This window comes from Papio anubis, chromosome 3, assembly GCF_008728515.1.
Source record: "Papio anubis isolate 15944 chromosome 3, Panubis1.0, whole genome shotgun sequence".
Classification (NCBI taxonomy): Eukaryota; Metazoa; Chordata; class Mammalia; order Primates; family Cercopithecidae; genus Papio; species Papio anubis.
In genome coordinates this window covers 183,107,202-183,133,083 of record NC_044978.1, presented here as the reverse complement: position 1 = coordinate 183,133,083, position 25,882 = coordinate 183,107,202, and the positions used below count along the sequence as shown (strand labels likewise).

The 25,882-nt window shown below is 48.9% G+C and overlaps 1 protein-coding gene across 7 annotated transcripts in view; it reads left to right on the top strand.

The window, feature by feature from the left end:
* Positions 1–1,298: 1,298 nt before the first annotated feature.
* The window catches only part of NSD2 (nuclear receptor binding SET domain protein 2), a 113,385-nt gene continuing 88,801 nt past the window's right edge, over positions 1,299–25,882 (top strand). For 4 of the 7 annotated variants that reach the window (XM_031664786.1, XM_031664790.1, XM_031664792.1 and 1 more), the window contains exon 1: positions 1,299–1,448. The gene's annotated coding sequence lies outside the window, so the exon portion shown is untranslated. Of the gene's footprint in view, positions 1,449–23,172; positions 23,195–23,257; positions 23,282–23,345; positions 23,459–25,882 lie in introns of those variants that run through there. The other 3 variants (XM_031664788.1, XM_031664787.1, XM_031664789.1) reach the window with 3 other exon arrangements.

Sequence of the window (25,882 nt, the reverse complement as noted above, 5' to 3'; positions counted from 1 at the left end):
GCACCTGTGAAGGGACAGCAGTGGAGGCGGCGCGGGAGAGGAAGAGGGGAGGTGAACTGTGGCCACTCCTTGGCGGCTGGAGCTGGGTCCGGGGAGGCAGGACCTGGGCTGAGGTGGCGTTCTATAGCCGAGGCCGGGTAGCAAGACCCTTCTTGAGGGGAACTCGGGTGGCGCACTTTAACAAAGCTCTCCTTGACCAAACTCTCGCCAGGCTCCCCTGGGCCCTCTTCTCAACGAGGCCTCAAGCTGGGCCTGTAAAGCTCGAGCAGACACTAAAGCTCAAGGCCGAAGGTGTCCCCGGCTCCCCGAACCTGCTTGACAGAAAACCCAAGGCCGCCGGCTCGGGCAGCACCTGGAGGCAGGAGCCGAACTTCCATGAGCGGCAGGCAGCAAATCACATCGGCTTCAGCGGCCCGGCCCTCTCGCTTTTTGCAGCGTCTGACTTCCCCGCTCGCCCGCGCCGCTTCCTCCTCCTCCCAGAGCCGCACGCCCGCGCCACCCCACTAAACCCGGCGCTACCGCAGCGGCGCTGGGGCAGCGCCCCTGGCCCCGGCGTCCTCCCCTTGCAAGCGGTCCTCCCGCAGCCGCACCCAGCTCCGGGCCGGACCCTCGCCGGGGGGACTCGTTGTTCACGCCCTGCGGCCGTTAGGCGGGAAGAGCACGACGCCCTGCCCCGTCGCGGCGTCTGACCCTCTCCGCCACGTCTATGCTGAGGCCCCGGGCCCGCAACGGCACAGCCTCTGCGACGGTTTCCCCACCCGTCCCCGCACTGCTGCTCCACGAGGCGCACGCCGCCAACCGCCTCCCGCGGGCCGCGGGCCCCAGGCCCCGCGCCCCTCTCACGGGACAGGAGTTTGCGGACCCGCGCAGGCGGGCCGCGCGCCCAACGCCGGCCTACGCGGCCGCGCGCCCACGGCCTCCAGCGCTGGCCTGACGCAGGATTGGCGCGGACCGTGACGTCACTGCGCGCGGCGCCTGAGGCCGCCGGGTCACCGGGTGCGCCGCCGAGTAGCGGGAGCAGGGCGCGCGCCCGGCGCTCCTCTGAGGCGGCTCGCGGGGTCCGCGGCCCTGCTCCGGCGCTGCCAGTCCGCCCGGCCGCGCGGCCGCCACCCGCCGCGTGCTCCGCCCGCCCCGCCCGTGCGCGCGGCCCCGGCGTGATTTGAAGCCCGGTCCGCGGGCCTGCGAGCGCGGCAAAGCCAATCAGCGGCGCGCACTTTCCCGCGCGGTTTCAAGCGGAGGTGGCGGCGGCCCCTGGCGGCGTGGCGGCGGCGTGGCGGCGGAGGCGCGGGGCGGGGGCTGGCGCCGCGCGCGAGAGCCTCGGCCCGGCCGCGCCGCGCCCGCCGCCGCCGCCCCCTCCCCGTTCGGGGCTCCCCTTACGCCGCACGGCCCCGGCCCTCCCAGCCTCGCCGCTCCGGAGAGCCGCCCGCCGAGGATGCGACGCACCGCAGGTCACTGGGGCGCCCGCCTGGGCCCCGTCGCGGGCCGCCAACCGCCGGGCCTGGGGCCGGGAGGCCGGGCTGTGGGAGGCCTGAGGGGCGGCGGGGAGGACCGCGGAGGCCTGAGGGGGCGGGAGCCCCGGGAGGACTGAGGGCACCGAGGAGGCCTGAGGGGCCGGCTCAGGGGATGGGGGACCGGGAGGCTGAGCGGCCCGAGAGGGTCGTGGGGACCGGGGGGACCGCGAGGACCGCGGAGGCCTGAGGGCCGGCGGGAGGACCGAGCGGACCGCGGAGGCCAGGACGCGTCCGGGCAGGGGAGGGGCGGCGGCCTGCGGGCGGCGGCGGCTAACGGGGCCGGGCTGGCGGGCGCGGCCATGTTGGGCCCGGCCGGGCCCTGCGGCTGCACCTGTGCCCGGCCCGGCCGAGGCGGCCGCCTTTGTTCCCGCGGCGCCGAGCGGGTCGGGCCGGCCTTTGTGCTGCGCCCCCGGTCCGGGGCGGCCGCGGTGGGAGGGGCAGGTTGGGGTCCCGGGGCCGGCGCCGGGGCCTGGGGTCGGGCCGAGGATCGCTTTTTGTTTGCAGACGGTGTCCGGCGTTGACACTCGCGGCGCCCGGGCGTTGGTCAGCGCGGGCGCTCCCCCGGGAAGCCGGGCCGCGGTCCGGCCCTTGGCAGGTGGAGGCGGGGGTGAGCCGGGCGTGGGTACCCTGCTGGGGGGCTGCGCGCCCTCGGCCTCCGGGCCTCCCACCTGGGATGTTCCCCTTGCACCAGGATAGAGATTGATAGTCCTTGAAGCCTCAGGACATGAGATGGGACCTGGCGACTGAATGGCTGGTTTTGCTCCACTCACAGGAACCGTGGTTTAAAATCTCGGCGTTTAAAAAATGCTAGTCTTGACTTTCGGTAGAAATAAAATGGATGAGGATATTATGGACCCATTGCAGCACCAGTCTTTCTGTGCCCACGATGGGCTTTGACATTCAAGTTGAAACATAGTATCAAAACTGATGTGGTGACGTTAGTCATTTTTAGGTAGATAACGTGTATTGTGTGTGTGTGTGTGAACAGACCCTGTGAGGACAAGACTAACTTGATAAAGTTCAGACCTGGCTTAGGAGGAGCTCTTCAGTACTACCCACCTACTTCACAGACTTTCAAGCCTTGATTTTTAAATGAGTTAAATGCCAACATCACGCATTGATTATATTGACTCTATTTTGTGTATTTTAAATATTATCAGCATGGAAAATAACTTAGGAGCCATCCCATTTATGAACTTGGGACTTAAACTTTTTAATTTTCTCAAAATGTTTTAAGTGCCCTAGTTACATATTTAAATGTGATGAGAGCAACAATATTTTAAAAAGCAGAACGCCAGCAACGTAAAGCAAACAAGTTCTGTGAGCACAACCTTTCCTTGTGTACTTGATGCGTGCTCTCATTCCCCACAACTGATGATAGTTCAAATCTAAACTGCCAAATGGAGATGAAGAGGACTCATGCTGTAAGCACGATTACTTTGAGTCATTTCCTTTTCTTTCCTTCCATTTTCTCAGCCACCCAAACCCAGCAACCTTCAGTTTTGGGCTGATGGTTGGTAGAGTGAGGACTTACTGCACAATTTTGAGTTTCTGTAAGCTTTTGTGAACAGCTCTGATCTATTCAGTGCAAAAATCGTCCTCTCCTGACTGCTTTACTATCAAAGAGTCTGGCCTCTGATTCTAACAGTAAACATTTTATTTTAAGAGTATAAGGTAATTGTCAATTTCAAACAATGATGGACAATTTATCTTACATATTCTTGTGTAACATGTAAACTAATATAACTTGTGGAGACATACAGAACAAAATGATAAGGTCAACAGACTGTAGGTGTGACTTGGTTTGTTTTTATGCAATCAGCTTATCCAGGGCTTTTAAACCAGTACCTGCTGAAATGTGGGGACCCAAACGAAGCGTTAATCAGAATCCTGGAATGAGTCAGGAAGATAATCTGAATAGGTAGACTATCCACTCTTCCTAATCCTGTGGGAGTTACATGGGTACAGCCTTTTGCCTATTCAGATTATCTTCTCCTAAAAGGAATCAAATCTTACAAAGTTTACTCACATAGCAGAATGTGAACTTTTTTTTTACAGTTTGAAGATTCAATGTAAAACATGCAAAAGTAGCTGGAATTAGTCTTGCTGAGCTGCAGGATTCTCTTTACTAAGTAAGAACTTGTATGAAAGGATGTGCTAAGATGGTGCTGAAGTTCATAATCCAAACATATTTTGTCCTGTGCTATTTATTTATTTTTAGAGACAGAGTCTCTCTATGTGGCCCAGGCTTGAGTGTGGTGGCTATTTCAGAGGAGAGCGATCATGGTGCACTTCAGTCCCAAACTTCTGGGCTCAAGTGATTCTCCCACCTCAGCCTCCTGAGTAGTGGGGACTACAGGCACACTCAGCCTTCCTGGCTCTGCCTTGTCCTTTTTAGCGGGGCAAGTGGGCAAATAACCTTTCTAAGTAAATAATTAATCAGCAGGAACAGAAGCCATAAGGCTTTGTACTCATATATTCTGATCCAGGTGCTTGGTTTTGCCTTTTTTTTTTTTTTTTTTTTTGGTGGGCTGCTCATGGGCATAGAATGCATACAACTTTGGATAAGCATTTTAGTCTTCTGAACCTCAGTCTCTTGTTTTGCTTGATTGTGGTAAATGTGACCTTGTTCTCCGAATATGTGGTACCATGTCCTGACTCCAGGCCTTTGTGTGTGCTGTTCTTGGGTGTGGACTGCCTGCCACCTGTCCTTCCTCTTTGAGCATAATTCATGGCTTTTTAATGGCCACTTGTGACCTTTCTCCCCTGTTGGGTTAACTCTTAGAGGTAGGACTCTGTCATTGCCTTGGGCAGCATTGCCTCTGCTGGTGCCTTCTCATGGCAGACACTCAGTAAATGCTGAATACATGGGTATATGGCTTAGAGTAAACAAACTGCCCATTTTAATGCCAGTATCTGGCCTGTTTGCCTCTCTGTTTTGTAAGTAATGGAGCATCTGGGAGAAGAAGCTGAGTCTAGAAAGGAAATGGCTTGGCTAAGGTCACTCTGAAACATTGCAAGTGTGTAAGTACAACAAGTAATGGGACAGATCTGTACTACCACCAAGATGGAACAAGAAATCTACCTCGTCGATTTCTCTATCCTTGGTCAAGACAAAAAAAAAAAAAAAAGTACACAGAATACAATAGAAGAGATGACACAGGGACTTTAGAGGATTAGGCTTGTATTTATAAACTGTATGATTTGCTAATTCTTTTTTAATGAATGGTTATTTGCAGTGAGTACTTTGGGGGAGAAAAAGACTTATGTTGGTTACCCAGGGACTCTAGCATTTTATATTTGTCTGTTGGTTGCAACATTGCTCTTTTCTTTTGAGACAGGGTCTCACCTGTTACCTGGTGTGGAATGCAGTGGTGTAATCATAGCTCACTGTGACCTGGCACTCCTGGGCTCAAGCTCTCCTCCCAACTCAGTCTCCTAAGTAGTTAGGACTACAGGCAGTTGCCACCATGCTTGGCTAATTTTAAATTTTTTTATGGAGATAGTCTTGCCATGTTTGGGCTGGTCCCTGTAACTCCTGGCCTCAAGGGATCTTCCTGCCTTGGCCTCCCAAAGTGTTGGGATTACAAGTGTGAGCCACTGTGCCTGGCCAAGTTGCAGTATAGCTTTTTCCTTTTTTTTTTTTTTTAAAGACAGGGTTTTGCTCTGTTACCCAGGTTAGAGTGGAGTCATATGATCACAGCTCACTGCAGCCTTGACTACCTGGGCTCAATCGATCTTCCTACCTCAGCCTTGTGAGTAGCTGGGACAACAGGCATGTGCCACCATGCCTGGCTAATTTTTGTAGAGTCGGGGTTTCACCATGTTGCCCAGGCTGGTCATGAACTCCTGAGCTCAGGTGATCCTCCCACTTCGGCCTCGTGCCTGGCCTGCAGTATAGCTTTTGAAGGAATTGATTGATTTGATGAAATTTGGTTTGCTAGTTAAAAAATCAAGACAGATTGGCCGGGTGCGGTGGCTCATGCCTGTAATCCCAGCACTTTGGGAGGCCCAGGTGGGCAGATCACGGGGTCAGGAGGTTGAAATCATCCTGGCTAACATGGTAAAACCCCATGTCTACTAAAAAAAAAAAAAAAAATTAGCCGGGCGTGGTGGCGGACGCCTGCAGTCCCAGCTACTCAGGAGACTGACAAAGGAGAATGGCGTTAACCCGGGAGGCGGAGCTTGCAGTGAGCCAAGATCGCGCCAGGGCACTGCAGCCTGGGAGACAGCGAGACTCCGTCTCAAAAAAAAAAAAAAAAAAAAAAAAATCAAGACAGGTTTTGGCCGGGCACAGTGACTCAAGCCTGTAATCCCAGCACTTTGGGAGGCCGAGGTGGGTGGATCACGAGGTCAGGAGATTGAGACCATCCAGGCTAACACGGTGAAACCCTGTCTCTACTAAAAATACAAAAAATTAGCTGGGCATGGTGGTGGGCGCCTGTAGTCCCAGCTACTTGGGAGGGTGAGGCAGGAGAATGGCATGAACCTGGGAGGCGGAGCTTGCAGTGAGTTGAGATTGCGCCACTGCACTCCAGCCTGGGCGACAGTGAGACCCCAGTCTCAAAAAAAAAAAAAAAAAAAAATTTCAAATTAGGTTTGTATTAGCATCTGCCTTCCTAAGACCACCTGGCCCCAGATGAGTTTTCAAAGCATCTTACTTTCTGTAATACTTAATGGTTTCAACAAAATATACAAGGATAGAAATTGCAGTGTTCGTTAGCTGAGTGATGGCCTCAGCTCAAAAACTCCAGTAGTGGATAGACACAGTGGCTCATGCCTGTAATTGCAGCACTTTGGGAGGCTGAGGTGGGAGGATCGCTTGAGGCTAGGAGTTTGACACCAGCTTGGGCAACATAGGGAGACCCCATCTTTACAAAAATTTTAAAAAATTAACTGGGCATGGTGGTGTGTGCCTATAGTCCCAGATACTTGGGAGGCTGAAGTGGGAGGTCACCTGAGCCCAGGACTTTGAGGCTGCAGTGAGCTATGATCATACCACCACACTCCAGCCTGGGAGATAGCACAACCCTCTCTCAAAAAAAAAATCAAACCTAAACACAAAACCCCAGTAGTGAGACTACCCTAGTGGGTGTGTAGAAAAAATTCTGTTTTTTTCTGGAAGGAATTGGAACCTCAGTTTTTAAGTTGACTTGGTTGGCATTGAGACAGCTGATGATGTGAATTAAATGTGTTAAGCCGTTGGCTGGTGCGGTGGCTCACTCCTGTAATCCCAGCACTTTGGGAGGCCAAGGCAGGCAGATCACCTGAGGTCAGGAGTTCGAGACCAGCCTGGGAAATGTGGTGAAATGCCGTCTCTACCAAAAATACAAAAATTAGGCGGGCGTGGTGGCGGGTGCCTGTAATTCCAGCTACTCGGGAGGCTGAAGCAGGAGACTTGCCAGAGCCTGGGAGGCAGAGGTTGAAATGAGCCTAAATCACGCCACTGCACTCCAGCCTGGGTAACACGAGACTCTGTCTCAAGGAAAAAAAAAATTGTTACGCTTTTAGAGGATCTGTGCATGTTAATAATTTTCTTATATTTTGATGGTTTTCATATATTTTTGCTGCTATATTATGGAGGCTAATGATCAGAAAGCATTTTTCCAACTCCAGTTTTACTGTCTTCAGGTAGTTCTCTACACACTGCCTTGTCTTTTTAAAATACAGATGTCCTGTGTGTCCCCACTCTTCAGGGGATGACTCTTACTGCCCATTGGGGTCCAAGACCAGTCTCTCACTGGGCTTTCTGACTCTCACTGCACTACGCGTTTTGCCTTCATCTCAGTTATTCAGCTTATCTCTTTCTGCCGTGTTTTTCCTCTGGGCCTTTGCATGGTCAGTTTTTGTTCCTTTCTTCTGCCCCGTGCCCCCTTACCCCATGTGTGTGGGGGCTAGGCGTGCTTTCCCTCTTCCTTCCCTCTGCCAGGTCTCAGCTTGGGCCCCACACTGAATGCCATCCCTGACTCCCTGCCTGTTTTGGGAGACCCTTGTCTTTTCCATCTTCACCCACTCCCATTCTCATTCTGTTACAGACACACGGGCCTCTTGCCTGCTCTGAAGCCCTGCAGCTCTGCTGCCTCCGACTATTGCCCTTGCTCCTCCTTTGACATGGAATGCTGTATCTGTGTGGCTTGTTCCTCACCCTCCTTCAGGTCTTTGCTTATACTTCTCCCTCTCAGGCACCTTCTCTGACCACAGATTTAAAGTACTCTGTTGTGACCAGGTACTATTACAGTTTATCTGTGATCCTGGTGCTTTATGAAGTCAAAATGGGAGGATCACTCCAGCCCAGGAGTTTGAGGTTGCAGGGAACCATGAATATGCCACTGCATTCCAGACTGGGTGACAGTAAGACTCTGTCCCAAAAGAAAAATAAAATTAAAAAAAATTATTATATATGTACACACACACTTCTGAGATGGAGTCTCACTCTGTCACCCAGGCTGGGAGTGCAGTGGCACAATCTAGGCTCACCACAACCTCCGCTTCCTGGGTTCAAGCGATACTCCTGCCTCAGCCTCCCAAGTAGCTGGGGTTACAGGTGTGTGCCACCATACCCGGCTAATTTTTTTTTGTATTTTTAATAGAGACTAGGCCATGTTGGCCAGGCTGGTCTCGAACTCCTGACCTCAAGTGATCTGCCTGCCTTGGCCTCCCAAAGTGTTGGGATTACAGGCGTGAGCCACCATGCCTGGCCAAACAATTTTAAAAATTACTCTGTTGCTATCTGACACTCCCCATCTGCCTTAGATTTTCTCCATAGCACATACCTCCGACATTCCATGTGTCTTTCTGACTGCATTGGGTCATCTGTGAAGGCAGGGACTTTTCTCCTTTCGCTTGGCTTGCTGTCATATCCTCAGCACCTGGAATGGTACCTGAGTGACTGTCAGGCATTCAGTGACTATTTGAATACATACACAGCCGTCAGTACTTTGTATGCTTTAGGGGGCATAATATGTCCCAGCAATGGTGTGAATGAAGGGGAGTGGTGTGAGCATGTTTGCCTTGGTGTGGAGTTGGAAAGGTGGAGGGCCATGGACTGGTGGCAGAGGTCACAGAAGAGCCTTATGCATCACTAGCAGGGGTGGAGAACCGTGACTTTACTAATGCACAGGAGGCGAGGCTGGGAAGGTGTGGACAGGTGGGAGAGAATGAGCAGAGGCAGCATTGCCGGGGCTGGACCACAGCGTGAGAGTGGTGCAGGAGCGGGGTCCCGGTCCAGACCTTACAGATGGAAAGATTGGGTAGTTGCTGGTACCACTGTTACCTCTCTGTGAACCAGGGGAAGGGAAAGTGGGCCTTGCTTCTGACCTACCTCATTTCCTTCCAGAAGGAAACTCTGATCTCACCTACCTGCCTAAAAATGTGTTACTGGAACTTCACTGTTTGCTTAGAAGAGAAAGCCCTGGATCTTGAGGATGGCGTGTGGTTCCTGCCTGTCTTTCCTTCATATCTCTCTCTCTCTGTGTGTGTGTGTGTGTGTGTGTGTGTGTGTATACACACACCACATTTTTTTTTTTTTTAATGTGTATTTTTTCTTTCCTCTGTGACTCTGGCCAGTGACCCTGCCTGTCTTTCTAGCGTCTTGGCTGGCCAGTCCTTTGTGGTTGCTGTGAGATCACATCATGCTGCCTGTAGCTCTTGTGATGAGCCGCGCCCTGTCCCATGGATCTTTGCATGTGCTGTTGCTTCTTCCTGAGTTGCCTAATTTTGTGTTGCTGTGGTGGTTTTATGGCTCATCCCTCATCTCTGTGAAGCCTTTCACTATTTCTACCAGAACCAGGTGTTGCAGACCCTGGGCCTATGGCACTTGATGTGTGTGTGTGTGTGTGTGTGTGTATGTGTGTGTGTGTGTGTTTTCTCCCAAGTTTGTCATGCCTTCGTGAGTACTGGGCCCTCTTATGACAGTTAGCCTGTTGCACAGGCTCTTGTCTCATTCTCTTTTCCATGTGAATTTTTCAAGTTGAGGGCCCTTTGATTTGTCTTCAGTGCCTAGATGTGGAAAGCACTTAGTTAACAAGTGGAGATAGTTTTTGGGTATTATTCTGTTTTCCTAATGATTTTTATTTCATAAATACGTGAATTTCTAGATTTTTGGTTAAAATATGTGTTAGAGGCTGGGCATGGTGGCTCATGCCTGTAATCCCAGCACTTTGGGAGGCCAGGGCGGGCAGATCATAAGGTCAGGAGATCGAGACCATCCTGGCTAACACGGTGAAACCCCGTGTCTACTAAAAATACCAAAAATTAGCCGGGCATGGTGGTGGGTGCCTGTAGTCCCAGCCGCTGGGAGGCTGAGGCAGGAGAATGGCGTGAACCTGGGAGGCGGAGCTTGCAGAGAGCTGAGATCATGCCACTGCACTCCATATCCTGGGTGACAGAGCAAGACTCCCTCTCAAAAAAAAAAATGTTAGAAATAGGAGGCTTCTGTGTTCTTTCCCCTCCAACATTTGGAGTTGGGGTAATCTTTGTACAGCCTTGCTACATGAATCTTTGAGCAGCAAAGCATCTTCTCATTGAATCCTCACAGCAGGAAATTGAATCCCAAAGATGTCAAGTAACTGATCCAAAGTCACAAGGCTGTATGTGATGGAGTTAGAACTCCTACAGGGCCTGACCTCTGATTCTGCGCCCTGGGAACGAACTTGTTTTGCCTCTCAGGGAAAACTTTAACATATAGCTGTCTATATGTGGATGGAAGACTGAGCCGTTATATTTCTGCCAGTCAGTATGCCAGTGTACTTCTGTCTGATATTTCTTCATTCATTGAGTATCAGCTGTGTGCCAGTGATGAGCCAAGACCTATGTCCTTGTTCCCATGGGTTTTATAGGCCTGAAACGGGATGAAATGGGCGGGACAGTGAGCAAAGGTCATATCTTTGAAAAGCCTGTGAAATACTTCTGTCAAAAAGAAAAAAAAATCAAGCTCCTATGTTTAACAACCAATCTACAGGAAATACAGGGGTGAGAGAAACATGCTGAACTATACTACAGAGTTGCCATTGGCAACACTGAGAATGTGGGAAACTCTAAGACCAGTAATCCATACTCATCAACAGGGAAAAATGTAGGGGACTGATGACAAGAGACTGGAGGTACATGGACTAATTTTTATCGTAGGGTTTATCTGTGTTAGTGTCAGGCCAGTCTGTTAGAGAAACAACTGAACATCATTTATGATATTTAAGACAATTAGAATTTGGAACATTGATTATATTTATTATTGAGGAATTATTTTTATTTTTACCTGTGGTAGTGGTTTTGTTGTGTTTAAAGTAATTCCTACCTTTTAGAGGTGCATACAGACATTTACCAATGAAATGGTACATCATCTGGGATTTGTGTCATGATCCTATGGGAGCGAGGGAGCCAGTTATTTGTGGTTACATCAGGACTTCAGGACTGGTCTAGGTTGAAAGTGGTATGGGCATATGGGTTCTAACTTTTTTTTTTGAGATAGGGTCCCTCCTGGGCTCAAATGATCCTCCCACCTCAGCCTCCTGAGTAGCTGGGACACAGGCGTGTGCCACCACACCTGGCTAATTTTTTAATGTGTGTTTTTTTTTTTTTTTTTTTTGAGATGGAGTCTTGCTCTCTGTTACCCAGGCTGGAGTGCAGTGGCGCGATCTCGGCTCACTGCAAGCTCCAGCTCCCGAGTTCACGCCATTCTCCTGCCTCAGCCTCCCCAGCAGTTGGGACTACAGGCGCATGCTGCCACGCTCGGTTAATTTTTTTGTATTTTTAGTAGAGACGGGGTTTCACCATGTTGGCCAGGATGGTCTCGATCTCTTGACCTCATGATCTGCCCACCTCGGCCTCCCAAAGTGCTGGGATTACAGGCGTGAGCCACCGCGCCCGGCCTGTTTCTGTTTTTAAATAGAGACAAGGTTTTGCTGTTTCGCCATGTTGCCCAAGCTGGTCTTGAACTCCTGGACTCAAGCAGTCCTTCTGCCTGCACCTCCCAGAGTTCTGGGATTACAAGTGTGAGCTACTCCTCCGAGCCCTGGTTCTAACTATTCTCTCCACATTTATGTGTTAAGTTTAGAATTCCTTATCACACAAAGCAAGTCATGAAGGAAAGATCTAAGTGCATCTAGTAGGGAGGTTATACCTGACAGGGCTTTGGGAAAGACTTCTTGATGGGATAGACACTAGAGCAGGGAGCAGAGAGCAGAATGAGGGTTGGGTGTTGGCTCCATGAGGGTAGGGGTGAGTATCAGATGAAGGGAAGAGCCTGTGCAGAACTTCCGTGATAGAGCAGGAAAAAGCTGGTATGGCTGGAGCAGAGGGAGTCGGGCACGTTCCTTTAGGTCCTATTAAGAGCAGTGTGAGGTTTTTAAGGGTGATAGTGTGACATGAATCTATTTGCTTTGGAAAGAGGATTCCTTAGATTGCTCTATAGATTGAGTTGGTGCTGGGGAAGGTTTGGGAAGAGTGTGTACAGAAGCCCAATCTGTGGTCACTCTGTTCAGGTGAAGACCTTTCTGTTGTCCCTGCTTTGGGTCCCTGATTGGATTGGACAGCCCTGTCTCCTTGAAATGTGGTTTGGCCTGTGATTTGCTCCGGCCAGTGGAAAGTGACATGCAACTTCTGAGTGGAAGGGCTGGGGCACATGCTTTATCATATTCCCTTTCTCTTGTTTCTGACTGTGGAAACAAACGGATGTGTGCCATGGGCAAGAAAGAAAACTTTGGGCCGGGCGCGGTGGCTCACGCGTGTAATCCTAGCACTTTGGGAGGCTGAAGCAGGCAGATCTCGAGGTCAGGAGATCGAGACCATCCTGGCTAACACAGTGAAACCCCGTCTCTACTAAAAACACACAAAAATTAGCCGAGCGTGATGGCAGGCGCCTGTAGTCCCAGCTACTCGGGAGGCTGAGGCCGGAGAATGGCGTGAACCCGGGAAGTGGAGCTTGCAGTGAGCTGAGATTGCGCCACTGCACTCCAGCCTGGGTGACAGAGCGAGACTCTGTCTCGAAAAAATAAAATAAAAGAAAGAAAGAAAGAAAGAAAACTTTGGGTTGAGCCAAGTAACAGTTTTGGGTTTGTTACTGTACCATAACCAATCTCCAGTGGTTCTCAAAGTGGTCCCCAGACTGGCAGCATCAGTGGCCTGGATGCTAGTTAGAAATGCACGTTTTCAGGTCTCAGATCTACTGCATCGTAAACTCTGGAGTGGGGCCCAACAATCTGTGTTCTAATGTGTCCTTCATGTGATTCTGATGCCCTTGAGTTGAGAGCTACTGTCTGAGTTTCCTGACTGATAAGTCAGGAGACTGTTGGCGTCAGTCTTGGTGAAAGAGCTTGGTGGTTGGCCAGTGTTGGGATTGTGGGTGTGGAGAAAAGTGGACAGGCCTAGCTAGGAAGGCTTCTGGAGTAAAATTGATAAGTTGTGTTGTCTGGGATAAGGAGAGATGAGGGGAAGTTCTGGTGCCAGTGATAGCCCTAAGTTTTTGTCTGACAGAACCAGATGGATGGAGGTGCCATTTACTGTCCAGATAGCGTTCTTTCTGTATGCATTTACATTTCCTTCCATTTCAAGGTTCAGAAACAAGAGAAAGCCCATTAAGAAATAAAAATTTGTAGGCCGGGCGCGGTGGCTCACGCCTGTAATCCCAGCACTTTGGGAGGCCGAGGCGGGCGGATCACGAGGTCAGGAGATCGAGACCATCCTGGCTAACACGGTGAAACCCCGTCTCTACTAAAAATGCAAAAAAATTAGCCGGGCGAGGCGGCGGGCGCCTGTAGTCCCAGCTACTCGGGAGGCTGAGGCAGGAGAATGGCGTGAACCCGGGAGGCGGAGCTTGCAGTGAGCCGAGATCGCGCCACTGCACTCCAGCCTGGGCGACTAAGCGAGACTCTGTCTCATACAAAAAATTAGCTGGGCAAGAAAGAAATAAAAATTTGTGAACTTCCTTAGCTAGAGTAACAGTTTCTCAATGAACCCCACCTTGATGACTCTCCCCCCATTAAAAAGTGTACTCCCTCTGCAGGACTGGGTGCGTGGCTCAGGCCTGTAATCCCAGCACTTTGGGAGGCTGAGGCAAGCAGATCACTTGAGGCCAGAAGTTCGAGACCAGCCTGGCCAACATGGCGAAACCCTGTCTCTATTAAAAATACAAAAAATTAGCTGGGCGTGGTTGCACCCACCTGTAACCCCAGCTACTTGGGAGACTGAGGCATGAGAATCACTTGAACCGGAAGGTGGAGGTTGCAGTGACCCGAGATTATACCACTGCACTTCAGCCTGGGTGACAGAGCAAGACTCTGTTTCCAAAAAAAAAAGGTGTACCTCCTCTGCTCTCCTGATCCCACCTTGTTTGTTGTCCCCATCTGCTCTCTCAGCTGTAGTGGAAGCCCCATGAAAGCAGGGCTCTTGTGTCTTGTCCATGACTGCGTTCCCAGAGTGAGCAGCCTGGGTGGGTGCTCAGCATGTGTGAGCTGAAGGAGCTGCCTAGATGACGATGAGGAGTGAATGTGGCCCACATGGAGCTGCACGCAGGAGTTGCGCTGCTGCCTCTCATTATCTGTTCATGTTTTTCTACACAGTAGCCTAGGATAGAGGCTGGAACTGTCACGAAAGCATGGAGAAGCTTGTTTAACTTAAGACAACTTATTCTTCCTTAAGTGGGAGAGAAAAAATGACATTTCAGCAGAAGCAGTACTAACTACAATGAAAACTTACAAAATTAGACTACTGAGAAAGTTGCAGGCATAAAAATTAGATTTTTCCCCCTTTTTTTGTGGGGGAGGAGATGGGGTCTTGCTCTGTCACCCAGGCTGGAGTGCAGTGGCATGATGTTGGCTCACTGCAACCTCTGCCTCCTGGGATCAAGCTGGCCTCCCAAGTATCTGGGACTATGGGTGCATGCCACTGTGCCTGGCTAATTTTTGTATTTTCTTGTAGAGATGGGGTTTTGCCTTGTTGCCCAGGCTGGTCTCGAACTCCTGAGCTCAAGTGATCTGGCCCACCTTCGCCTCCCAAAGCACTGAGATTACAAGTGTGAGCCACTGCTGGCCCCTTTTGTTCTTTTTTTTTTTGAGACGGAGTTTCGCCCTGTCACCCAGCCTGGAGTGCAGTGGCATAATCTTGGCTCACTGCAACCTCCAACTCCCTGGTTTAAGTGATTCTCCTGCCTCAGCCTCCCGAGTAGCTGGGATTACAGGCATGTGCCACCACGCCTAGCTAGTTTTTGTATTTTTAGTAGAGACGGGGTTTCACCATGTTGGCCAGGATGATCTCGATCTCCTGACCTCACGATCTGCCTGCCTCAGCCTCCCAAAGTGCTGGGATTACAGGTGTGAGCCACCGCACCTGGCCTCATTCTTTATCTGTAAATTGTATACTTTATTTGTGGAAGACAAATGGATTATGTATCGTGTTAACAGTGTATTGGGTTCTTTTCAGTTGAGTTCTGAAATCTGCAAGTGTATCTTTTTTTTTTTTTTTTTTTTTTGAGACGGAGTCTTGCTCTGTCACCCAGGCTGGAGTGCTGTGGCCGGATCTCAGCTCACTGCAAGCTCCGCCTCCCGGGTTCCCGCCATTCTCCTGCCTCAGCCTCCGGAGTAGCTGGGACTACAGGCGCCCGCCACCTCGCCCGGCTAGTTTTTTTGTATTTTTTAGTAGAGACGGGGTTTCACCGTGTTCGCCAGGATGGTCTCGATCTCCTGACCTCGTGATCCGCCCGTCTCGGCCTCCCAAAGTGCTGGGATTACAGGCTTGAGCCACCGCGCCCGGCCTGCAAGTGTATCTTTAAAATTCAACTGCCTGGGCCACGCCAGTAATCCCAGCACTTTGGGAGGCCGAGGCGGGCGGATCACCTGAGGTCAGGAGTTTGAGACCAGCCTGACCAACATGGAGAAACCCCGTCTTTACTAAAAATACAAAAAATTAGCCGGACGTGGTGGCAGGAACCTGTAATCTCAGCTACTCAGGAGGCTGAGGTGGGAGAATCACTTGAACCTGGAGGCGGAGGTTGCAGTAAGCTGAGATTGTGCCATTGCACTCCAGCCTGGGTGACAAGAGCAAAACTCTGTTTCAAAAAAAAAAAAAAAAAAAATTCAACTGCCTGTAACTCCTTTGAAACAAATAATAGTGCTGCTTGTTTGTCCATTTTCTACCTTTTTAGGCTGAACGCATGTCTATTTTTTATATACCAGTATGTTCACAGCTGCTATAGGCATTTCAACAGATCAGTGGATTAAATCAGTAAAGAGCAGAAACAAGACATTGCCAGTGCCCTCAGGCTCCTGCTTACGGATCAGTGGAGCATTATTGAGGGCTCTCTACTGATTGAGAATAAATAGTAACAGAATGAATTATGGTCATTGCCTTCTCTATTTTCTTTGGGAGAGGGGGCCCTGGTCATTCTTGTAAGTTGATAAACTTCTGAGGTAAAGGACATCGGTCTCAGTGGCCCCTGTTTATGTGTATTTTGATAGGACCTTGTCCTTGCTCTGCATTTCTGCCTCTGGGGAGTCGCAAGTGGCTGCTTGGGGCTACGCATAATGCTGGAGTGTGGAGGCATGCTCTGGGTCCTTGAGCCTGGCTGCTGTTCATGGTTGTGCCTTCTTGGTGGGTGCCCCTGTCTCAGGAGCTGTTGTTGCCTCTCTTGGTACCCATGTGCTGTTTCTCTTTGTTACCACCCAGAGGTCCCTGCAGACCTGGGTCTGAGGTCCGGGTTCCGCAGAGCTGCCCTGATACAGGCAGTCCCTCACTGCTCTCTTCCCCCAGGGGAAGTTCCAGTCGCAGTTCCACAACTCAGTAGAGAAACTGAGTTGCGTGAGTTCCAGCCTAGAGTTTATATAAATTTTATTTCCAGAGATGTGCAATTTGACACATCGTTATGGCAAAATTAGCTTAAGTATTATTTTTCATAATTCTATAATCAGAAAATATCTTTTATGAATAATTTGTATAATACAGAAAAGTGGAAGGAAAAATACAACTCTGCCCTCACCAACTAAAATGTTGAAGCATATTTTCAGCTTATCTTTTCCTTTATGAAACTAAAGCACGTCCATTGAAGACATGTGCTTTGTGAGTCTTGTAATCAAAGGTGACAGTCCCTGCTCTGCTCCCTTTCAGAGTTCCATCAAGGCAACCTCTGCTCTTTCAGCTGTTTCCTTTTTTTCTTTTTTCTTTTTGAGACAGGATCTCACTCTGTCGCCAGCGCTGGAGTGTGGTGGTATGATCTCAGTTCACTGCAACCTCCGCCTCCCGGGCTCAGGCGATTCTCGTGCCTCAGCCTCCTGAGTAGCTGGGATTACAGGTGTGCACCACCATGCCCAGCTAATTTTCGTATTTTTAGTAGAGACAGGGTTTCACTATGTGGGCCAGGCTGGTCTTGAACTCCTGGCCTCAAGTGATTCACTCATCTTGGCCTCTGAAAGTTCTGGGATTACAGGCTTGAGCCACTGCGCCTGGCGTTTCAGATGTTTCTATTTATCTGTACTTTAAAAAGTAACTTGCGGCCAGGTGCGGTGGCTCACGCCTGTAATTCTAGCACTTTGGGAGGCCGAGGTGGGCAGATCACGAGGTCAGGAGATCGACACCATCCTAGCCAACATGGTGAAACCCCGTCTCTACTGAAATACACACACACACAAAATTAGCCAGGTGTGGTGCCATGCGCCTGTAGTCCCAGCTACTCAGGAGACTGAGGTGGGGAATTGCTTGAACCTGGGGAGGCGGAGGTTGCAGTGAGCTGAGATTGCGCCACTGCACTCGAGCCTGGGGACAGAGCAAGACTCCGTCTCAAAAAAAAAAAAAAAAAAAAAAAAAGTAACTTGCTTATTTTGCTAATTTTAGAACTTCCAGATTGATATATGTTCAGTTCTGTCTGTGGAAGATGATGAAGATTTAGCTTTCTTACCCACCCTTCTTACCTCTCATGTTACCTCCCTACTTCTTTCCAATATTCCCAATGTTGTGGTGGTTTGATGATCTATTCCAGAACTTAGTGGCTGAAAAAACAACAACCTGTATTTGTTTACAGTTTTGTAAGTGGGACGTGGTCTGCCAGGGTTAGCTTGTTCCTCCTGCTCCATGTGATGCCAGCTTGTTGGTACTGGCTGTCAACTGTGAGAGTTCGGTAGGGACTTTCGGCCGTGGACTTCATTCTCCCCAGTGTGGTCTATCCCATGAGGCTGCTTGGGCTTCCTTGCAGCATGGTGGCTGGTTCCCTGAGGGAGGAAGTGAGATTTGCCAGTTGTTTTAAAGGCTAGAGTGAGAACTGTCATCACCTTTGACATGTTCTTCTTTTTTTTAAATCCCCCTTGCTCAGTTATAGCAAGTCCCCACTTTTGACATGTTTTGTTGGTAAAAACAGCTACAGGGCCAGGCTAGAGTCAGGGGACTGGGGAAGCAGACCTTCATGTCTTGGTGGAGAGAGTGACAAAGAATTGTTGGCCATCTTCATTTATATTTTATTGGTGAGGTCTTGCTCCCCTGTGCAGGCGGGAGTGCAGTGGCACAATCATAGCTCACTGTAGCCTCCAACTCCTGGGCTCAAGCAGTCCTCCTACTTCAGGCTACCAAAGTGCTGGGATTACAGGTGTGAGCATGAGCCACTACACCTGGCTAATTTTTGTTGGCTGTCTTTAATCTACCACACTTTTATAGCAAGTTTTGGTTTAAATGAATGTAAATTGTTACATTGTTCAGCTACATCATACACGGTGATGGATAATACTTGTATGAGTTCTTGTTTTCTGTTGGCCTTATTTTCCATGTATCTGTTACTAATTCAGCCTAAGGTTTTTCAGATGAACTGTATAAAAGCCTGTGGGATGGTCAGTTACACTACATCTGTCAGTTCCTTTTTTTCTTTCTTTTCTTCTGTGATGACCTTTCTCCCAGAGCTGTCTTCCTGCTCCAGATTGGACTCCTCCCTATTCTGCTGTACAGCTATTCACATTATCTTCTGAGATGGACCATCTGTTTTTTTGGATCTCATGTCTTCCTTAGTTTACCTTCATATTTGGTGATACGCAGTCTGGTAGTTATCTTAAAATATGTGTGAGGCAATGTTTATTAAGACTGTGTGGCTGGGTGCGGTGGCTCACGCCTGTAATCCCAACACTTTGGGAGGCTGAGGTGGGTAGATCACCTGAGGTCAGGAGTTTGAGACCAGCCTGGTCAACCTGGTGAAACCCTGTCTCTAGTAACAATACAAAAATTAGCCGGGCGTGGTGTTGGGCGCCTGTAATCCTAGCTACTCAGGAGGCTGAAGCAGGGAGAATTGCCTGAACTCGGGCAGTGGAGGTTGCCGTGAGCTAAGATCGGGCCACTGCACTCCAGCCTGGGCGACAGAGCGAGATTGTCTCAAAAAAAAAAAAAGGCTTTATATGCCCATCATCTCTGCATATTTTTCCTCAGAATTTTGAAGGTATTACTTTATTTTTTATTTTTAAATTGTTTTTATTTTTATTTTTTTTGAGACTGATTCTTGCTCTATCCAGGCTGTAGTGCAGTGGCAATCTCGGCTCACTGCAGTTTCCACCTCTGGGGTTCAAGTGATTCTCTTGCCTCAGCCTCTGGAGTAGCTGGGATTACTGGCATGAGCCACCGCATCTAGCTAATTTTTGTATTTTTAGTAGAGATGGGGTTTCACCATGTTGGCAAGGCTGTTCTCAAACTCCTGGCCTCAAGTGATCCACCCACCTCGGCCTCCCAAAGTATTGGGATTACAGGTGTGAGCCACCACTCCCGGCTGCTTTATTATTTTTGAGCTTCCCATGTATATAATTTTTTTTTTTTTTTGAGACAGAGTCTCACTCTGTCGCCCAGGCTGGAGTGCAGTGGCATGATCTCGGCTCACCTCAACCTCCGCCTCCCAGGTTCAAGTGATTCTCCTGCCTTAGCCTCCCAAGTAGCTGTAATTACAGGCACCCACTTCCATGCCCGAATAATTTTTGTATTTTTAGTAGAGATGAGGTTTCACCATGTTGGCCAGGCTGGTCTGGAACTCCTGACCTCAGGTGATCCACCCGCTTTGGCCTCCCAAAGTGCTGGGATTACAGGTGTGAGCCACTGCGCCCAGCCAACCTTTTTTTTTTTTTTTTTAATTGAGATAAAATTCACATAACATTTATTGTTTAAACCATTATAGAGTGTATAATTCAGTGGTGTTTTTGGTATGTTCAGTGTTGTGCAACAGTCCCTGCTACCTAATTCCTAAACATTTCATCATCTCAGTAAAAAACTCTGCACTATTAAGCAGTCACTTTCTACCCTCTCCTCTCCCAGCCCCTAGCAGTCATTCTACTTCTGTCTTTATGGATTTGCCTCTTTTAGGCATTTTACATAAATGGAATCATACAGCATGTGGCCTTTGTATCTAGCTTCTTTCACTTAGCATAATGTTTATCTATGTTGTAGCATAAATCAGGACGTCATTTCTTTTTATGGCTAAATATCCATTGCATGGATAGACCATTTTGTTCAACCATTTATCAGCTGATAGACTGTTGGGTTGCTTTTTACTATTATCAATAATGCTGCTATGAACATTCTTGTACAAGGTTTTTTTTGAGACGGAGTTTCGCTTTTGTTGCCCAGGCTGGAGTACAATGGCACGATCTCGGCTCACTGCAACCTCCGCCTCCTGGGTTCCAGTGGTTCTCCTGTCTTAGCCTCCCAAGTAACTAGGATTACAGGTGCCCGCCACCACACCTGGCTAATTTTGTATTTTTAGTAGAGATGGCGTTTCACCATGTTGGCCAGGCTGGTCTCGAACTCCTGACCTCAGGTGATCACCTGCCTCAGCCTCCCAAAGTGCTGGGATTAGAGGGGTGAGCCACCACGCCTGGCCGTTTTTTTCTTTTTTGAGACAAGGTCTCACTCTGTCACCCAGGCTGGAGTGCAGTGGCACGATCTCGGCTCACTGCAGTCTCTGCCTCACAGACTGACACGATCTTCCCACCTCAGCTTCCCGAGTAGCTAAGACCACAGGCACATACCACCACGCCCAGCTAAGTTTTGTATTTTTTGTAGTGACGGGATTTTGCCATGTTGCCCAGGCTGATCTCGAATTCTTGGGCTCAAGCGATCCTTCTGCTTTGGCCTCCCATAGTATGGAGGTTACAGGCGTGAGCCACTGTGCCCCGCCCCTACATGGAATTGTTTTATATGAGAACAGAGGTTCTTCCATCATTCAGTGATAGCAGGGTTGAAATATATTTCAGGTAGACTAGTGTGATATATTAGAAAATGAGGGTATTTTAGGTATGTGTAAATCATATTTGCAAACTTGGGTTTTCCATTTCAGTCTCTTCTGCCCCTGGAGGAATGGGTTGGAGCTTGGTCCGTCTTATGGCCTGGCTCTGGGGAATGTCCTGAAGATCTAATTGCTGTCCTAGTGTTGAGACCTCCTTCTGCTCAGTTAGATTGACAAATTATCAGAGTGGGCTTTAGCTGACATCTAAGCCAGTGGGCAAGGTGGGAGCAGTGAGGCCTACTGTGTCTGAAATGTTAAAGCTCCCCAGAAGGCTGGGTGCGGTGGCTCATGCCTGTAATCCCAGCACTTTGGGAGGCCGGCGCAGGCAGTTCACAAGGTCAGGAGATCGAGACCATCTTGGCTAACACAGTGAAACCCCGTCTTTTTCAAAAATACCAAAAAAAAAAAAAAAAAGAAAAAAATTAGCCAGGTGTGGTGGCGGGCGCCTGTAGTCCCAGCAACTCGGGAGGCTGGGACAGGAGAATAGCATGAACCCGGCAGCCAGAGCTTGCAGTGAGCCGAGATCACGCCACTGTACTCCAGCCTGGGTGACAGAGCGAGACTCCGTCTCAAAAAAAAAAAAAAAACCTCACCAGAAATGCGCACTAGGACTTACCCAGCCCCAGTCCAGGAAGGAATAGTCTTCCTGCCTCCCCACCGCCCTCTGCGTTTCTCTTTTCCTAGCATATCTACACTTCCTAATTTCTGCCTCTCTCCTCTAGAATATAAGCACCTCAAGAATAAGGAATGTATTTTGTTTGTTGCTCTATTTCCAAGTGCTGGAGAACTTGTGGGACTCAGTGGTTCTTTATTTTTATTTTAATTTTAGAGATGGGGTCTTACCATCACCATGTTGCCCAGGCTGGTCTCCAACTCCTGTGCTCAAGCGATCCTCCCTTCTTGGCCTCCCAAAGTGCTGGGATCACAGGTGTGGGTCCCCCACACCTGACCTGAGTGAGTGGGTTCTGAATGGTGACTGTTGTTGTCCAGAGCCTTCCCCCTGCCTCGGAGAGCGGAGTCCCTCCCCTCATGTTGGAGACCTCCCAAGGTCCATGTGGTCCTATAGGGGCTGTTCAGCCTCCCTAGCCCCTTAATGTGTCAGGTCATATTGTATATATTCCGTGAAATGTGAATAGTTGTGTAATTCCTAAGCACTTATTTTAAGAAACAGCAATGTGATGCTTAACTCTTCCCACCTCTGTTCCTGTCCCCCTTAGAAAACTACTGATAACTCTTTTTTTTTTTTTGAGATGGAGTCTCGCTTTGTCGCCCAGGCTGGAGTGCAGTGGCCTGATCTCAGCTCACTGCAACCTCTGCCTCTCGGGTTCAAGCGATTCTCCTGCCTCCGCCTCCTGAGTAGCTGGGATTACAGGCAGGCACCACCACGCCCGGCTAATTTTTTGTATGTTTAGTAGAGATGGGGTTTCACCATGTTGGCCAGGGTGGTCTTGAACGCCTAACCTGGTGAACTGTTCACCTCAGCCTCCCAAAGTGCTGGGATTACAGGCATGAGCCACCGTGCCCGTCCTAGAACCACTGATAACTCTTAACTGGTAATTTCTCTTTTAACCTCTATATTTTTATTTTTCACTTGAGTGCTTAAATATTTTCATCCTTTTTACAATGGTCATATTGCATTTGTAATTTTAAGGTATTTTAAGAAGAAAAATATTTATAAATGAGGAATTCTTAGGTTATTAGTCTTCTTCCTACAACAGCACATCTCCAGTACAAATTTGATTCCTCTAAGTCGGCCTTCCCAGGTTTGACATCTCCAACTCTAATCCCTTCTGTTCTTTGTCCTTGTGATTTTACATCTTTCATGCGTATTAAACTCTCAGACTGGGCTCGGTGACTTAAATGCCTCCAATCCCAGCACCTTGGGAGTTGGAGACGGGTGGATCACCTGAAGTCAGGAGTTTGAGACCAGCCTGGCCAACATAGTGAAACCCCGTCTCTACTAAAAACACAAAAAAATTATCCAGGTATGGTGGTGCGTGCCTATAGTCTCAGTTACTTGGGAGGCTAAGGCAGGAGAATCACTTGAACCTGGCGGAGGGGTTGCGGTGAGCCGAGATTGTGCCACTGCATTCCAGCCTGGGTGACAGAGAGAGACTCTGTTTTAATAAAAAAAATAAACTCTCAGTCTTTGCATATCGCAAGATGTATTTTGCCTCTTTTTCTTGTTTTTGTTCTTTTGTTTTGAGACAAGGTCTTGCTCTGTCCCCTAGGCTGGAGTGGAGTGGTGCTTTCTCGGCTCTCTGCAATCTCTGCTGCCCAGGCTCAACTGATCCTCCTGCCACAGCCTCCCAAGTAGCCGGGATTATGGGCACACACCCAGCTAATTTTTGTATTTTTTTTGCAGAGACAGGGTTTCGCCCTGTTGCCCAGGCTGGTCTCGAACTTCTGAGCTCAAGTGATCCACTTGCCTTGGCCTCCCCAAGTATTGGAATTACAGGTGTGAGTCACTGCACCCGGCCCATCCCTCGTGTTTGAATGATAATTTATCTGGGCATAAAATTCTGGACACTTGTGGTGGCACTAGGTGGGCATTTATTTTCCCTTAATGCTTGCTTGATTGATTAACAGACAGTCTTGCTCTGTAGCCCAGGCAGCAGTACAGTGGCATGCTGATAGGTCACTGCAGCCTCGAATTCCTAGGCTCAAGTGATCCTCCTCCTTCAGCCTCTGAAGAAGCTAGGATTAGCTTCTAGGACTATAGGTATGTACCACTGTACCTGGCTAAATTTAAATTTTTTTTGTAGAGATGGAGTCTTACTATGTTGGCCAGGCTGGTCTCAGACTCCTGACCTCAAGTGATCCTCCCACCTCAGCCTCCCAAAGTGGTGGGATTACAGGTGTGAGCCGCCATGCCTGGCAAAGATTTTCTATTTGTTCTTCACGCTCTGTCATTTCAATACACTGTATCTAGATGATTTGTTTTCATTTATTTTGCTGAGAACCTAGGGTACTCTCTTAATCAGAATACCTAATTTTCCTTTCATCTCTGGAAAATGTTTCATCTCTTTGAAATTTGTTGGCTGGCCAAGGTGATAGTCTGGCTGTGCAGATAGTCTACATTTTGCTTATCTATTCATCTGTTGATGGACCCCTCGGTTGTGTCTACCTTTTGGCTACTGTAATCGCAGCACTTTGGGAGTCCAGGAATTCGAGACCAGCCTGGGCAATGTGGTGAAACCCTGTCTCTACAAAAAATACAAAAATTAGCCAGTGTGGTGGTACATGCCTATAGTCCCAGCTACTTGGGAGGCTGAGGTGGGAGGATTGCTTGGGCCCAGGAGTTCTAGGATGCAGTGAGCTGTGATGGCACCATTGCACTTTAGCCTGGGCAACAGAGCAAGATCCTGTCTCAATTGAAAAAAAAAAAAAGAAAGAAAAATGGAAAACTTGTCTTTCCCTCATCCTCTCAAGCCTCTCCAACTAGAACTGCATTGGAATGTAAGCTCCTTGAAGGTAGAGTATTTTTGGGGGTATACGTAACATAAAATTTACCATTTTAACCATTTTAAAGCATTTAATTCTAAGGTCTTAAGTGCATTCACGTGGTTGTACAACCATCACACTATCTCCAGAACTTTTTCATCTTCTCAGACTGAAAGTCTGCCCCATAATTCCCCATCCCCCTTTCTCTTCCCCCAGCTCCTGGCACTCACCATTCTACTTCCTGTCTCTATGAATTCTATTCTGGGGACCTCACGTACATGGAATTTTACAGTATTTGTCTTTTTCATGTCTGCCTTATTTCACTTAGCATAGATAGTGTCTTCAAGATTCATCCATATTGTAGCAGATATCAGCATTTCTTTCCTTTTAAAGCTGAATGCTACTCCACTGTGCAGATAGTCTACATTTTGCTTATCTATTCATCTGTTGATGGACCCCTGGGTTATGTCTACCTTTTGGCTACTGTAACAGTGCTCCTGTGAACATGGTGTACAAATATCTTCTGGTTCCTGCTTTTAATTCTTTTGGGTAGATAGTGTTTTTCACCCCGTTCTGTTCAATGTTATAATCCCAACACCTAAAATCAGTGTCTTGCACATAGTAGGCACTTTATAAGTATTTGAAAGAATGAACATTCATGATCGTTATGTCTTAATTTTACATGGTTTTCATCTCTTTATCAGCCTTTTTCCTTGCTGATTCGCTCATATTTATCTTCTAATCTATTACATTTTTAGCTGTGCCTGGTCTATTATATTCAACTCAACAACTGAGTTTTTAACTTCAATACCAATACCTTTTTTTTTTTTTTTTTTTTACAAGTTTGTAAATCATGAAAACAGTAATTTCCTGTTCCTCTGTGGAAGACCTTCCATATTGTCCTGTGCCTGGCTCCTGGAAGATCTCCCACTGCTGGTGGGAGGCTGTGTTTACCTCAGGGGCATCTCTCAGTGGCTCTCCCGGGGGAGACGGGGGCTCCCCATGAGCAGTTCTCAGGTCTCCCTGCAGACCCTACCAGTGTCACTCATTCTAGACCTGTTTTGACATACGTTTTTTGGTCTCAGGATTTAGCCTTCTTAGGCAGAGGCTTGGGGTTCGCGTTTCTCAAGGGTGGCTCTGTCACCCCAGTGGCCTCTGGTGGGTGTTTGCTGAGGGCCCAGCCCTGGGCTGGCTGATAGAGGGGCTCAGGTGATGATGACAGCACTGTGACCACAGATACCTGGTGATGAGGAAGTCCTCTGTCTGGTGGTGGCTTCTTTTCCTCCTTAATGTTTGAAAGTACCCTGCAAGGTGGGTCCTCTGTCCTCAGGACATGGAGTGAGGATGAGTGGTAGAGTCACTTGGCCGGGGTCCCACAGTTTAGTAAGTGGCAGAGCTGGGATTCTAGTCCAGGTAGCAGCCTCCACACTTGGTGCTCCTAATCACTGTAGCCAGCTGCTCTCCATGACTCCTCTCCTTATGGCTCAGTGCAGGAAGCCCAGTCAGGCCCAGTGCCCTGTCCTGCACCTCTGCTCTGTATTCCGGCTGCCAAGCCCCAGCTCTTAAACTCTGGGGTCCTGCCATGGGCAACCTGCACCCTATGAGGCTCAGACTGCTGTTCTCTTTTCATTTCTAGACCTGGAGATTTCTCTTTTTTGCTTTATGTTAGGCAATGTAGCTGACAAGGTCTCGCTGAGTCACA